General features: G+C 40.6%; 1 protein-coding gene across 8 annotated transcripts in view; it reads right to left on the bottom strand.

Moving 5' to 3' along the window:
• Nucleotides 1–17,144, bottom strand: part of LPAR1 (lysophosphatidic acid receptor 1) — a 128,153-nt gene that overhangs the window by 109,578 nt on the left and 1,431 nt on the right. For 2 of the 8 annotated variants that reach the window (XM_036903366.2, XM_036903357.2), the window contains exon 1: nt 16,684–16,860. The exons of 2 other annotated variants lie outside the window; for them this stretch is intronic. The gene's annotated coding sequence lies outside the window, so the exon portion shown is untranslated. 4 more of the 8 variants (XM_036903358.2, XM_036903361.2, XM_036903359.2 and 1 more) reach the window with 4 other exon arrangements.

A 17,144-nucleotide genomic window follows, 5' to 3' on the forward strand; every position in this document is an offset into this window, starting at 1 on the left:
GGTATTCCCAGAGCCCAAATACCTGCGGTCATAGGCTGATCCTTGCTCACACTACCCTCAGTGGGCCTGACACTTAATTACAAGGAAAGGATGCAGTGTCCAGTTGTATAACCTTGAACTCACTGCTACTCAATTCTTACCAAAAATATTATTTTGCAAGAAATAACATTCATAGGCAATATCCTGAAAAGTATCTGGCCCATCATTCCACAAGGAATGTGGAATGTCCATCCTTGGACAGAGACACACCAGCAAAGAAATACTTGTCTAAACTGTCTTGCTTTCTGTCTGAACAGAAAACCATAGAATTGCTTTTCTGAGATAAGCTTTGGCACACTGCCATTGACCTGTATTGAGCAACTTTTTTTTTTTAACCCCATTGCTCTATTCATTGTACAGATTATGTTTGGAGACATTGCTCATCATAGTGCCATAAGTGATGTTTAACAACTGATAGATAAAATCCCCTCCCCTCCCAGCATCGTGAAGACCTGTGCTCCTGTGTCTTTATCCTTCTAAGCTCTCTGGATCATACAGCTCATTGTGTCTCCTCTTCGAGTCAAGTACTAGGAAGGACAGTAAAAGGTGTGGCCCTTTTTCTAATATGTGGATAGGACCCTGGAGCTGACCTTCAGTCTTGGTCTCCGCTGAAACCCACAGTCTCACTTTCTGTTCTGCCTTTCCTTCCTGTGCTTATTAGATTTCTTTATCGCCAGTAGGGAAATATGTAACTAATTTCCAGCACTGCATTTATTATGTAGTATTTTCATTTTCATATTTCAAAAGTTCCCAGCTCTACTGAGTTTTGTAAACAAGGCCTCCATCTTATTCATCTTTGTATCTCCAAAATCTGACAAGTGATTATTAATTGAATGTCAAATTGAATTGACTTGTACTATATAGGAAGTAGGTTTACCTACTTCCAGTTAGGGATGAAGTGGTAAACTGCTTCCCTCATAAGGAAACTCACTTAATTTCCCCAAAGAGTGGAAGTGGTTCCTGGCCTTGATACCAATGGCATATAAAAGAAAATAAAACTTAGGGTAACAAATAAGAGGAATACATACTAAACAAGTACAGGTATAGATACTATTCCATTTTCATTCTTTGCTATCCATTTTTACAGTACCTGCTCCATTTTCTAGTAGTTAACCAGTTCTTTTACAGAAGCATACTAACTAGGAATATTCCACTATCAGATACAGTGAATACAGTTAAAACCACAATATTTCATGGCATATTAAAATCTGTGCATTCTAAGCGTACAGGACCAAGGGAAGCCTTAAGATGCTCTCTGTGAGGAGGCAAAACCGTGGAGGGCTGCAGGGCACCACCGTGACAGGCAGAAACACATCGAAGTCAGGGACGTTCCACTGAGGGTCATCCCGGGCTGATTACTATTAGAACTTCCTGTTGCTCTATCATTTTCCAAGTCCTAGAAACCCACATGTTCATACAAATATTTCTCCCTTTGAGTTTTTCCTCAAATCCAGCTGCTAGGAGCATGAAGTGTTATCACTGTTTTGGAAATCAATTTAACCATTTCTTACCCCTAGTCATAAAAATCATATCTACTTTTTGAGCCAGTAAATTCTATAACTGGAATCTACCCTCAAGAAATCATCTGAAATGCAGAAAAAGCCTTGTGCAACAGGGCGTTCACTGCAGTGAGGCAGAGGCACTGAATGGAATTAAGGTCACTTCTGATTATGATATACTAGTATGACAAAGGACAGGATATTAACTGTACTCAACAGAATTTCAGCCATCTAAAAGGGACAGAGACAATATTAGAAGGAAATACCCCATGAAGTTGACAATGGCTATCTCCAGGTGGGGATTATAGCTACATTTCCTTCATCATCATCTTTATATTTTAATGTGACTTCTGTAATGAACTCATTATTTTGTAACTTAACATTTTTTTTAGTGACCTTAATCAACTTGAAAACCACATGACATTACTCTCATACAAGTGATCCCACTCATAGTCTCAGAAGATTACATAAAAATCTATTGGGTACAGTGTTTTTTAAAATAGCAAAGAAATGAGAAATAAAACTAAACGTCCAAAATGAGGACAATGGTCAAATGAACAGTTTAACAACTTAATGGATTACCATTAAGCTATAAAAATATAATGATTCAGACTACATTGCCATGTCTAACAAGAGATAGAAAATGATCAGCAGGAACAAAAACACCTCTTAAGTAGTGGACCATAAAATAGACCATCCTGGAAATAGGCCATAAAACTAACATGATTAAATGAAAAATATATTACATTTAGGGAGCTGCAAATATGAGTGGGTTTGTTTACTTATAATATTGCCATAATGTGGTTTCAAAACTAATTTGAAAACATTTTAAGAATATTGTAAGCAGTGTTTTACTTAAAAACAAATATTTTTAAATGAGTTGAACAGTTTTAAATACTTCAAGATGTGTTTTACAGAAAAATTTTACCAGCTGAGTTATTCCACCATCAAAATGGGATGAAGTAGGAAAAAGGAAGGGACACAGGTTGGTAAATGATGCTGCACATTCTCCCTGTATTAGAATAAGCTCAAATAGTCCACAACCTCTGTCAGAAGAGCTGCTGACCAGGGTTAAGCCTTTTTTTCCCACATGAATGGAATGTTAAATGTTTTACAGTAAGTCCCTTGTAGAAATAATGTACTTAAGATATGAAATCTGGGCTGATTCCTGCTCCTAGAGATGGTATTCAACAAGGTCTCTAATCCCTGAATCAGATAAGAATACGTGATTTGTGCCTTCCAGTCTGAGGTAGCCAGATGTTTGAAGAGTTGTTTCCCAAAGCCAGGGTGGCAAAGCCCTGCTTGAGGGCTGAGGTTCCCGTAAGTAAGCAAAGATGTTCAACTGATGAGCCCAACTCTGAAAATAAATTTCCCCCAGGAAGTTTAGACTTCTGTCTCCACAGCTTCTCCCTAGTGCTATCCAGATTGCCTTTCCTTAAGAACCTAGGCAGTGCATGAGCACACTGTGCCTCTTCCTGGCTTTGTCTGCCTTGAACTCAACCTAACCCCATGATTCCACTCCCTTCCGATCCAGCCTATGTCTAGTACTAGCCTTGAGCAACACTTATGCCTTTTACCTGCCGGGACCTATACCCAACCTAATTCCAAACACTGCCTGTGAGACCTGCCCCTGTCTTGTCCCAGTTCAGGAGCCCGAGGTCCTGGCCAGGTTTCTACACAGTGTCAGCTTAAGGAGAAGATATTCAACAGCAAATCAAGGAATATAAGCTGACGAACCAGCCCCAAAACACACTGTGTATAACACCCCAGTTGTGGGTAGTTGTTACATATGAGGAATTAGGCAGAACTCACACAGAAAAAAGGATGCATCTTTTTTTCCTCAAAAATAAGAAGAGAAATAAAGTATTCATAAGTGAAACTCAAAGACTGCAAATTTTGAAATTACTAAAAGAAAAGTGTATTTCAATCAACTGATTTAATACACTGGGAATAAAAGCTGAGTTGCTAAGTACTTTTCATTCCTTTGCACATCAAGCCCATTCCTTATCAAGTATTCCTTAAATTTGGAATAGTCACTAAAACTGAATTAGTCTTCCATAACATTCTTTAGTCCTTTAAGTCTTCTTGAAAAAATACCACTCACTGTTCAATGGATTTTTATAAAATATGGATTATATTTAACAACTTAGCTACTGCACGTTACTGCCAAAGTATGCATCAGGTATCGAAGCCTAAGATAGTGATTTTGTCACCCTCACTGAATCTGAAAGGCTGAAGTATTTAATTTCAAGTGTCGATAAGCTATGATGTTAAAGTCTTAAGGGTTTGCTCAAGGAAGTCCTAATCTTTACCACTCTGCCATGCTTCCCAGAGAAATATCAGCGGTACTGTCCACTCTAAAGGTGTTGGGGGCTACCTGAGCCTTATGTCATTAACACACAGAAGGATGCAAACACCCGCCATTCTCCACGTTTACGTTGCGCTTGTCAGACCAAAGTAGTTCTAAGGCATGGGACAGACTCCTTCAAGATGAAACAAAACAGCCAGAGCGGAGTTGAAAATAAAAGACATACAATCACCAAATAATACGACAGGGAGAATATTGGAGCAAGTTGATCAAGTCCTCTATTTTAAGACAAGGACCCAAGGGCCTGGAAAGTGTGGGTACTGCCAAATATCCTGTGCACAGCAGTGGGAAATCTGGCATTTGAATCATGGTCTTCTGTCTCATTTAATCTCAAACTTACTTCATGGATTTCCAATTTAAAAAGGTTGTTTAAAAACTCTCCGCACAGCTTAAAAAAAAAAAGGTGCGTTGGAGGGGTGGGGGGGAATGAAGCCTAAAATCCTACTGTGGAAAAGTAAATAAAAAAATTAAAATCCTAACAGCAGTAATTCCAAGTCATTATTTTTAAAACATCACCAAGAGGCTATGAATATGTACTAAGTCCTGGAGACCAATCATCTGATCTTCATGTTCCAAAACATACCTTCAGTGTTCCACTTTTTACAATTATGCAGTTACCAAGTTGGCAACTACAGTATAGAAGAGTATTTTTTTATTCCAATCAAAACCACTTCTATATATCCATGCAGAGCTTTGTACAGTTCCTAAGGCAGAACAAGCCTTCAATAAATACAAGCTATTACTGTTTATCAATACACAAAATTGCTATAATACAAAACTGCTTCAACAAATACCTACACCCATTCCCTCAAAAATACTCTGTCTATTCCTATTTTACCTTTGTCAAGTAGAAAGAAAAACGGCACAAACAGGAAGACCCTCCAAGTTATCTCTCTCATTCTCATACACACACACACCCACACACACGCACTCCCAACCTCAGTCTTCAGCGTTAACCCCTTCTTATTCTGCAGATTTAATCAAATGTCACTTCCCCAGGGAAATCCTGAATCACCCCAAAGTCAGATGAGGTTCCCCATTTAATCTCTCTTGAAACTCCTTTCCAGCATGAAACATTTCCTTCCTAGCATTCATGACATTTTGTATGTATATATGTGCGTGACCATTTGGTCAGAATTCTCCTTCCCATGGGAGTCCATGCTCCATGCCTCCAGTGAAAATGATAGCTTTATTCACCACTCTATTCCCAGGAATGGGCACAGGAACTGGTACTATACCAGTAAAGACACATTGAATGAATGACCCTAATTCCACATAAATAGCAACAGACTAGTTAAGTGTTTTTCAAACTGTAGTTCATGACCAGATCAGTGTTTTCAAAGCTTGCATTATGACCAACACTGTTTTTAATGAAAATTAACAAATTATAGAAAATACAGAAACAACATCATAATTTTCTGTATGTAGTAAAACTACACCAAACTGTCATTTTATTCATATATATGTCCAAGTCTAACTGGGTCATGGTCAAAAAAAGTTTGAAGCCACTCAACTAGATGCCCAGTACATTTCCTTCCAATTTCCTGTTAAAATGCTCAAGAAGGTGTACAAAATGGCAAAAATTGGCAACAGTACTAGAAAAGGTTAGGGAGCAAAATCAGCCATTATTTCTAAATCACTCTTTGAAGGATGGGTAAGAAGCACGTTCTTGGACCACATGAATCTGAAAGATGCAGACTTCACCTTTTGAACTTCAACAACAGATGCTCTGATGAATGTAGAAAAAAATCCTGAATCTAACTCCAGAATGCAGAAGATGCAACTGGCCAGATAAATATGAGGATATCTCCCAGCTCCATGGGAGACACCTTTTAAGCCATTCTAAAGCAAGGGGCCTAAGTGGCCCCAAGGGCTAATGAGGGTCAAAACTAATTGCAGGAACATACAAACTATTGCTGCAGATTACAAAATAGGATACAAAAAATCAAAGGTGCATACTTAAAATTTAAGTCACTTAAAATATACATAAATTTATATATTATATATCATGGAAATTGGGAAAGGGAGAGAAGACAAGAAAAATAAAGGTATACTAAATTATTTGTTATACAGAGGAGTGGGGTCAAAAGTTTAGTTCTTTGGGAACCAAAGAAACATATGTTTATGAATCTATTTGGAAAACATAAAGGCGATTGCTAGTAAAACTGAAAACTAGACTTGGCCATTTCAAAATAGTACAGATATACTGAAACAAACAACACACAGAAAAAGACAGAAAATAAAAACCAGGAAACATGATATCAGATTGAACCATATTAAATTCAAAAAAACCATTTTTATAGGTCAGGAACAGTCAAATACCAACAATTTCATGAGAGGCAACCTATCAACAATAATAGTGACAGCTAATACATTCAGTGTGCCATGCATTTTTAAAGCATTAGTTGAGAATTTGTGTATGTGTGTTTGTTTTTTATTTTACAAATAGAGAACTGTAGGCTTAGAGATATTATGTAATTTATCTAAGGCCACATGATTAAATACTGGGGGGAAAAGGTAAGCCAGTGCTTTTAACTCAAGGCTGAGTACCTTTCACAACAAAGAGACAACTTAAGGATAAGCACTAAGATAAAATGTACTGGTTACAACAATAAATATAAAAGTAAATAAGTTTCCCTTTAAGAAATGTTCAAACAAAATCTAATTAGTTTTCACTTACAGGCAAAAATATATTAAATAAAATGACACCAAAAGTTTAAAATCATAAGGATGAGTGAAGCCATTTGAGAAAAAGACAAAAAAAGAGGAACTGACAGCATTATGATCAAGAAAAATGTAGACTGTAGTTCTAAATGTATAGAGGGTTATTTTATATTAATAAACACATAATAAAGGCCTTACAAGAAACTTTATGTGTTTAATATTATGCTAACACTCAGAAATTGTTACAAATAAACTAACAAAGCTCATTTGTACAGAGAGACTAAAGGACCACTGTCAGTCTATGACAGCTCAAGTAGAGAATCAGGGCACAGAAGATGTGAATCATACTATTACAATGGCTGAATTAATAAACATATTAGTACTATCACCTAGAGAAAATCATGCTCTTTTCAAGCATCAGGACACAGAAACCTTAATCAACAAAAAAATAGAACTTGTACAAACCTAAGTTACTATGATATAATAAAACCAGTAATTTCTATATTTACGTACATAAAATAATACTCAAGCAAGTCTTACTGAACCATTAGTTACTGAACCATTCCCAATGAAGTGCTGACAAGAATGTTTACTTTCCCTGTACCATCATAAAGTTCTACAGTGATTTGTATTAGCAAAAAATAGAATTTAAACTATTCCCATTTTTTAAAAATTGCTCACTTTCAGAGTGCAAATTCTTCCTCCCTCAATAATGGCTAACAAAATTAAAAATAAAAATACTGTTGACTAATTCAAAATTAGCAAAAATGAAATACTAAACAGCAAAAATGCCAGTTGATCAATTTCTATCCTTATATAATTTTCATCATTTAAAACAATGACCTAATTTCAACTCGCTGAGAATCAGACTTTCATTTTCTTGTTTTCAATTAAATCAACCCTTCTCTTTCTTTATCAATATCTCCTCCCTTTTCCATCCTCCACACCCAGTTTCACTTAACTATTCAACTCATCTTTCAAGCCTCAGGATAAATGCCACCTTCTCAGAGAAACTTTCCTCACCCTCCCAGACAGTCTCCCTGTTACACTCTCCCAGGACGGCCTACTTTTCTCCCTAATTCCCATCACACTTGAGTTACTTGTTCAGAGGCTGTCTCCTTTACTAGATAGTAAATCACATGCAGTCAAAACCATATCTTTATGATAATATATTCAGTAGATGGCAAATTTTTTTCTTCAAAAAGCTTCAGTTCACCCAAACTTTTCCTTCAAAAAATTTGAGTTTTACTATGTACAAGGTATTGTCCTCAGCATTTGGAAAACAGTAGTAAATAAAATAGGACTTTTGAGAAATTAATACTTTCCCTCATCTAAGAAGTCAGAAGATAAATATAATAGAGAAGAAAATGTAGATGGGAAGGGTCATACAGTTTTAGATGTAGTAATTGGAGAAGGCCTCGCGAAGAAGGTGACATCTGAGTGAAGACCTGAAAATGGTGAGAGGTCCCTGGGAACAGACCATTCCAGGCAGAGGAGACAGTCAGCGGCAATGGCCTGGAAACCACAGCTCACTGTGGAGGGAAGCTCAGACACCGAGACCACTTAGAGTAAGGCTAGAACTCCAGGAACATCAGCAACTAAAAACAGGCAGAAGAGCACGAACCCTTAAAAGAGACAGAGAAGCTGCATGCAGAGATAGGGAATGATTGCTTAAATATGATACATATTAAATATTGTGACTTTAATGTATTCACTGGAAATTAAAAACAAAAGGTTTTAATGGCATGTGTACTTAGGATACAAAGCAGAATGGCATTGAATATTCAGGAGGATCAAATATTTTTAAAACTGCAAGAAATTATCCCAAAATGGAATAAGGATGTTATTCTTAAGTGGCGGAACTAAGGATGAGTCTCCTGTACTTTCCAAACTCTAAAATGAGCAGGTACTGTTTTTACTACCAAACAGAAATGAGTGCAATTTTAAAGAGTCATAATAACATAGAAAGAAAAAGACAAAGAACAGGTTTATCTTTGTTCTTTCACATGCAAGAAGACATACCAATTATCTGAAATGGAGATACATTTTTAATTGGAAAAGGTGTTTTTAACCAAGTAAAGTACAAAGGTATACTGTATTCTACTTTTACCTTCATCAGGCAATAAAAGCTTAAATTTACTTGACCAGGTCTCATAAACCCCAATGACAAACTTGTTGGAGTTTCTCAAAGCCTGGTCTTCAGATTTCTGGGGGTTCCAAAGTTCTTCCATGAAGTTTTTCAGCTTGTCTCCTGCAGTACATTAAAACTACATTTGCAATTCTTCTCAGCCCCCAAATCACCATCAGTCTTTCAATATTTGCAGGATTTGTTTTTCTTCGCTGGGATGGATTATTCTGGGGGGATTTCATTCACTCCAAAGGAACATCAAGCTGCAACTCCACCTTCTTTGAAGCGCCCCAGAACCACCTCATGCAGAGAAGCCAATAGTGGATGCACACTGGATGTTTGATAACCTGTAAAACTATTTTAATCACCTGCTAATAATAACAATAACCTAAAGAATCAAAATACATCTTGTAGTCCTTGTTAAAACAAGTACATCAGTGGGGGGAATCCTTTCATAATGTGTATATGTAGCAAACCATCATGTCGTACACTTTAAATACCTTAACAATTTTATTTGTCAGTTGTATCTCAATAAAGCTGGGGGGAAAAATAAAGATTTTTTTTAAAAATCCAGTATACATCACTCTTCTCACTCTAAAAGTTCTCTCCAGCTTATCACATAAGTTTCACTTCATATTTACTTTGACATAACACAATTACTCCTAAATCCTGCCAAGCTCTGACTTCTCAGCTAAGCTTTAAACTCTAGTTTCTAGCTGCCAGATGAACATCTCTTGATTTTATTCATGTCTAAAACCAACATACCTCGCTGGGACAATCCTCATACTCTCACATTCCCTTTGTTAATAGCATCGGTGTGCCCTTTTTTTTTTTTTGTCCCCAACACCGTTCTGCTGGCCCTTCAAAACTGACCCAAAGCATGCCACTGCCACGCCACAAACCAGAGCTTTTCACTCGCATGCAGCACTTGAGCCCTCCTTATTGCTCCTGCACAGTGAGATTCTTAGCCAACTTGTCCACTGTGGCCAGAATCCTGCTGCAAATATTCCCTCTGTTCTGAGGTAGAGTTACCCTCTCCGTCCTCAGATATGCAGGTGGCACTTTGTTGAAACCTTCATTATTGTATTTATCACTGTCTGCCTGGTCCTAGGCATTTATATCCATGGCTCTCCCTGTCTAGGAGCCACTTGAGAGCAAGGACCGTACTTTCTCAGTGGTTGTTTTTTTCTTTTAGTGTCCTCAGCCAAGCATAAGGACTTACCCACATAATGGCTCAAAGACTTCAGCTTCATAAAAGTGCAGGGTCTCGGATAAACTGATACACAACAGATAAACTGTTAAGTTGGAAAACACAGTCATCCTGCCCTAGCCTTCGAACCTTTAAGTCTGTGTCTACTCAGAAAGTAACGCAAGCAGTTCCCATGAAACTACATTCAATACTGAATACAGAATGAATGCCTCGTTTTCTTGACAGGACAATGATCCTTCTCCCAACAAATCGTAGTCCAAGATGGCAAAGCAGCCCCTTAACAAAAGGCAACTCTGTTTCGGCAGTGTTTCTCCCGTCCTAAGCACACTCCATCCTTATCATCTGCTGATTACCAACGTTGGAGGGAGTCCTCTTTTAATACTCCCCCAATGAAATCTGCATGTAATGAGTAACTCCACCAATCTTCTCTGCTCCAGAAGTGTCTGATGGGCCTTCCACAGATGCCTTGTCTTCCACCTAACAAAAGGTTTGCAAATGCCAAACACATGCTCTGAAACACCCCTCCTCCCTTGCCTGAGACCCAGATGAAGCTGAATTCTTGTGGAAATAACATTCTCTGCAATATTTGTTCTCAGTTGTCATGCAGCTGTAAATAGTTTTCTTGTTCCCCGTTCTTAACAGCCAGATACTCATATCTCTCCAAAAAGAATTCTTAATTGAGTAACATTGTGCTGCATCAATGCAAGAGGAGCCACGCAGGCTCTTCAGACTTCAAACTTCTGACCCGTAGTGGCAGCCTCAAAACAGCCTGTCCAAATTCAACAGAGGCAGGAGGGAGTGTACATGCACATGCACACAGACACACACATAAATACATATACACACAAAGATTTGGGAAGGTTGAAAGGGCAGAGTGAGATTATTACATTTACTTTAGACACGTCTATAGTGTTCGAATCATATAGAAGTTGTATTTTTATAAATGAATGCAGCTACCTTCTGCTGGTTGGAATACTTTCTATTGTGTTCAGATCTTTAGTTACTTAAACAAGATAAGGAAAATGCATTAACAAAGTGCTGTGACAGCATGACCTCAAAATAGGTCCGACTTCCCACAAACATTAGGTTTGGATTATTCTAAGAAGTCATAACCTGAATATAGAAACTCAAACACAAGTTGGGTCAAAATTAAGAATATCCCAAATGAGATGGAAGCAAGCCAGGATTGCAGAAAAGACACAGCTACATCTGTGTCTATAGCTGACAACTAGCAGGTTAATCTTGGCAAAACATTTCAAGTTTATAAAATGAAGATGAGACTATCAGGCTCTATCTCTTTCTTCTCTTAAGAGAAAAGCTGACCTGAAAAAAGGGACTAGTTAAGGTTGAAGAATAACTCAATGTGCTCTGTATTTGAAGGCATTTCAAAAGGACTCCTGGTGTGAACAGAAGATAGAATGCAAGCTCCCTGAAAGGCCCTTACACGTGGATTTTCACTGGTCCCTAGGATGGAAGGTGTGCAACAAATATCTACTGAATATGGAAAGAATAAATGAATAGATTAAATTAAGGAACAAGCCACTGAAAACTAGAATTAGCAACCAGATAATATCATTTCCTAATCCTATTTTACAGATATTAACAGGAAAGGAACTTTGACTTACCCAGCAACAGGAAACCGGGAAAGAAAAAGCCTCTTAATGCCCTCTATCTCAATCCCTTTTTTATCTTGTAGGTTTCTTGGTTTATCAACTAGGGTTCTTCCAGATCCTAACCTTCAGGAGCCTTCCTGACCCTCCCCACCACCAAGCCCGAGGGTCAGGTGCCCGTGCTTGTCCCATCATGCCGCATGCTTATCCCGACCATCACACTCATTACACTGAAGGGCAACCATCTGTTAATATGTCTGTGGATTTGTCCTGGTGTCCCGCCTTGTTCACCCCCACTCCCTGCCTCTAGCACCCAACACAATGCTTGGTATATAGCACACAGTCAATGAAGTGCTCCTTGGCTTGAACGGACCTAGTTTCTTCTGTCCCTGCATTGTTCCTCCTCCCAAAGAGCCAGGATTCTTCTTTCAGGACAGAATTTCAGGATGAAGGCAGTTCAGGGATTGGCCAAGAAGAACCACTTAAACATAAAGGAAACTGAGTATAGCAGATTTATGTGAAATCAAATCCAGTCCATTGACAGTTAAGAAATGGGCAATGGGAAACTTGCTGAAAAGAAAGAAGAGGAATGGCCCGCAGAAGCACTATCTGCATAGTGAATCCTAAACCTTAAGAAGCACAGGCGCACATGATGGCCGTAATGAACAAAATTTCCCTTAACAGCTTCAATCTTGGAAACTCCCAAGAGATCCGTGACAACGTGTTATTAGTCAAACTTTCTTTTGCTCTGTTAGGAAAGGCTAGTTTTGAAATCATTTTCCCTTATCTCCATATTAAATGCAACAAACCCAGCCTGCTCTACCTCACTTGAGTTTCTGCCCATTTGTATCAGCACTGGACTAAGGTCAGGCCTGTCATTATGCTACTTTTTAAAAACAATGTGAAAAAAATAACAAAATATAACCTAAACCCAGGCATGTAGCAAAAATAAGTCATCTTTCATTCCTGAAAGAAATTTGGATTTTCCATGAAATTCAAGATCAAAATTTCCATAGCACTGATCAGATGACAGGAGCTAACAACAAAGTATTAAAACAATTTTCACTGCCCCATCCCATTGTTTCAAAAATAACAACAATGCTACTTTGAAATCATGCTAACCTGCTGAAAAAAAATGCTGGGAATTTAAATATAATCAACACCACTCCTCCCTTCCCCTCAAAACAAACAAACAAACAGCAACAACAAAAATGTATCCTTCTAAGAAATAAAGTATACGGGCCTTGGGCTCCTTCCCCTTGACTAAGGTAACTAATTGCTTAACATGTCAAACCCTAATTCCCTTGCAGAAGATAAAACAAACGGCTGGGAGGATCATTCATTCAAATTGTGTTCAGAAGATAGTAAGAAGTAGCTGACCGAGTCTCCTTTAAAGGCCTGTCTCCTTGGCAGTCCAGCATCTCCAGATTCAAGGGTAATTGGAGGACTCCCCCACATCAGCTCCACCTTTGACATGCAGCTGAAAAGCAATTCATTCCCTCTAGTGACACGAAGGTACTGGGTGTGAGAGGGAACCTACAGAGCAGAGAGCTGCTGCCGAATGCCTCCCCAAAGGATCCCACAGGGATCCTTCCCATCTGAGACCTAATGAACTGAACAACTTCACTCCAGAGATTAAGGGGAAAGGAAAGCAGATGATCAGAAAAAAAGGTTCTTAGAGTATCAGCCTACACTATTAAGCAAGCTACGCACTTAAAGGGCTTTCAGGTTTGTGTCAGCCTCTCTGCCATCCCCAAGGTGCAACTTTCCTGCCACCTCCTCCCTTCTATCATCTCCGACCCTTTGTAAGAACTTTAACTCCATTCCTAAACTAAAAATTCTTCCTTTTCTGTGCTACAAATATTCAACCACTGTGGTTAAATACTATGTATAACATAAACAGGGTTAAGAATGCTAGTTGCCCTTAGAGTCATGTTTAAATTAGTATTAACTAGCAGGCCCTTCCCTAAACAAAACAAAACAAAATGCTTTCTTGGTCAGCTCTGTGCCTGGAGTGAGTCTAACTCACATGTTCAAAAAGCCTCACAAGGTCCAGATGTAACACAATAGTATCATTAAATTTCTACTAGATTTCTTAGGAGACCACTGTCAATTTGGAGGGATATGAGGGAGAAAAAACAGCATTTTTGTTTTTTCTAAACCTTTATATAATCTGGTTAAGCTGGCAGCAGTGCACTAACCTAGCAGCCATGAGTTATAACAGAAGGTAACAGATTTATGAAAGCCCCATCCTCTCCATCACTTCACCCCTCACTAAGCCCCAATCTGTGTCACTCAGTGTCCTCCTGCATCTTGGGGTTAAATAATATTTCCCACCTCCATCCCCATGTAGCACAGTTCCCTAAAATAACATCCCAGGTCCCCATAATTTACTGCCTTGTACCTTTCCAGCCTTTGTTACCTTCATTCCAACTACATCTTCCCTTCCCACCATTCATCTTTTAAGAGATGCATCGCTTTCATCCTTCAAGTCCCTTGTGTGAAGTCTTCTCCAGAGTCAGAATTTAATTTTCCATTCTCTGGCAGGCCAAGTTTCCTGGAGTCTACAGCTGCCCCCTAGTTATACAGTGCAGCTGCTATATGTTCAAGCTAGCTACATCTTTTCCCTCCATGCAGTAGCTCTTTCTAGAGCCTCATCTTTATCTGTCACTATAGAGGGAACGCACTAATTGCTTATTCAATTTAAAGTTCCTCCTTTTCTTCCAACCTTTTAAGACATCCATAATAGTTCTCTATGAGACAGTTAAATAATAACACAATAGAGATTTTGGGGGAATAACATGATATGTAAAACATAGTGTGATGCTGAGTTAACAAGGGCCGGAGCAAACTTTCAGACTTTAAACCAAGTGTTTATGTTCAGGTATTATTAAGTTACCCTGCACCTTTAAAATACATCACATTCCTCAAGTGTGTATGCATATAGGTACCCAAAAAACTAAAGACAGGCCACACACATCAAGCACAGACATTAAAATACTGACCTCAAATTAAATTTCAAGTCTTGTTATTTGCTGAACACTTGGAGCTTCCCAATGAAAATGATACAGTGTATCCCGTCCAGATTGCAACTTTCCTTAGTAAGCATTTGAAATAGGATACTTGGCTCTAAACATCACTAACTTCAGACTGAATGTCATCATGTATCAAAAAGACTTAGCAAGTGAGTTTTACTTTCTTTCAATTTTCCAGTAGGCCTAACAGTGAGAAAGATTCAGTAAAAACCTTGAAAGGTCTACAGGTTTTTAAGTCAAATTATTTTTTTTAAATATTAGCTTCAAATGAAAAGAGATGTTTAGAAATTCAAGTCGTTGAAAGGGCTGCCACTTACAATTCCCACTGATGTCATTTTTTCCCCATCATTCGCAAGGGCACTGAGATCGCTCAGTGCCCACAGCACTGGCCAGAGGCAGATCCCCTGAGAGGCAATGAGACAGATGCGAAGTCGGTCAGGTCAGACTACAGGGATCACCTTCACTCCACTCCACGGCAATTTTAAGGCTAAGCAGGCACACGCACTTTGAATAATAAAGGTAATGGAGACCGATGGGGGAGGGGGGAAGTATTATTGATGCCCTGGTGAAGGAAGAGAGGAAAATCAACCCCGCTCAGGGTTCTTCCCTCTCCAAGCAGGTCCTACCGCTGCTTTTCTTCCACCTTCTTGACCCTCTTTTCCCTCTCGCTTCCCTCCCGGACTAACTCGTTCACACTCCCTTCCTGCTAGAATAACATGGCATAATCGCCCCTCATTTCTGGTTATCTGGGGAGCTGGAAAGAAGAGCAGAGATCGTCAAGCCCCTCCATTTTCCAGATGAGTACACCGAGGCGGAGGACGCGCTGACTGGCTGGGAACGGTCCCTCGCACCGCTAGAGGACGCGGCGCGCGCGCAGGGCCGGATTATGACAGCCCAGCCCTCCCGCCGGGGCCCCTCAGCCCGAACCTTCCCGCCACACACTACCTCTTTCTCTTGCCACTCTTCATCCACAAATAGAATCAAGAAAACGCAGCCTTAACATATTTAGCAAGGCTGATCGTTAAAATATGGCATTTGTGGCAAATAAACTCACTCCTACTCTGAACTCGAGAATCAAGGATAGAAACAAGTAGACGGCTGTGTGTGTGTGTGTGTGTGTGTGCGTGCGTGTGTGTGTGTGTGTGTGTGTGTGTGTGTGTGTGTGTGTGTGTGTGTGTGAATGCAATTTAGTTAGGTCCAAAGAGCCATAATTCCAGTGTAAACCCTTTTTCCTTGGTGATTACTCTTCTCTTTGACAAGGGAATAGTTTCTAACGAGAAATTAGAAGTTTTCCCAGTGTAGAGTCTCCCTTTAACAAGAACTACAGGCTCTGATTCAGACCTGTGGCTTCACCGTTATGCTTACGCTGGGCAAAGGATATTTACGCAAATAGGTGAGAAACACGGACTATTAGAGCCTGAAGTAACAGACGAGTTTGCTCTCATAACTGCAGTTACATGTTTCCACCAATATTCATGTTTGCTAATACGTATCTATTCCAGTGGGAACCAACGCATTCACAGTGAAACTTCAACAAGCGAGTACTCCCTGGAAACCCACATTTACGAAAAATTCATAAATTTCAACAAAAAGAAAAAGAGAAGTAACAGCAGAGGGCAACAATCTCAGGCCCCAGACTGAAGGCAGCAACAAGTTCTGGATGCCGTCATTCTTACACATCAAAGGCCAAATGGCAGCAAAGAAAAACAAGAATAAACTTTAAATCCATTCACAACAAACAGCCCTACTCTAACTAAATTGGCTCGTCGATTTCAAAACGACCAACTCAAAGCCAGGTCCCTCCCTTGCTTTAATTTCCAAGTTACTTGCTAAACGTGTTTGTTAGGCAGCTAGCTGGACAGAAATTTAGGTTTAAAGTCCTCATCCCGGGAAAGATTACTGAGCTGTCGATGAAAGCAAGAGGTGCGGGAGCTCCGCGCTGCAGGGCGCGGGAACCCCGGCGGTCCACGTCCACCCCGACGCCGCTCTGGGGGAATTTCGAGCGCCCCACCCTGCGCAAGCCTTCCTGTGCTCCCACCCAGATCCAGGTAACCGGAGGCCACCTACGTGTCACTTGGGCGGGTCCGGGCCGCAGACGCCGCGCACAGCTCGCGTCCCGGACGCACTGACCTGGCCGGGGGACTGGAGGGCCGGTGGCCCGGGCGGCTGCGACAACTTCCCTCCTGGGGCTCGGTCAACTGGCTGGTTAGGGAGGCCAGGAGAGCCTCGCCTCCTGCAGGCCGGCTAGCGTGCACGCACACCCACCCACACCCGACACAGCGAGAGGGCGCGCGCGCGCGCACACACTCTCACTCGCACGGCCACAAAGCCAGTCTGCCGCGGGTCAGTACGATCCTAGCGCGCCGTTTGGCCGCGGAGGAGACGCGGCAGCCACAGGCTCTGCGCCCAAGGGCGCTGTCCCCATGCCCCGCCCGCCCCTTTACCTGCGCCCGCAGCCGAGAGTCCGGCTCCCGCCCTCCTCGGGCTGGCCTCGGGCTGCGCGGTTACCGCCCCCCTCTCCGGCTCCCGCCCGGCGGCCAACGGAGCCCGGCCCTCCGCCCGCCCCTCGGCAGTCGGAGCCGGGCGGCCGC

Source organism: Manis pentadactyla, chromosome 3 (genome assembly GCF_030020395.1).
Source record: "Manis pentadactyla isolate mManPen7 chromosome 3, mManPen7.hap1, whole genome shotgun sequence".
Classification (NCBI taxonomy): Eukaryota; Metazoa; Chordata; class Mammalia; order Pholidota; family Manidae; genus Manis; species Manis pentadactyla.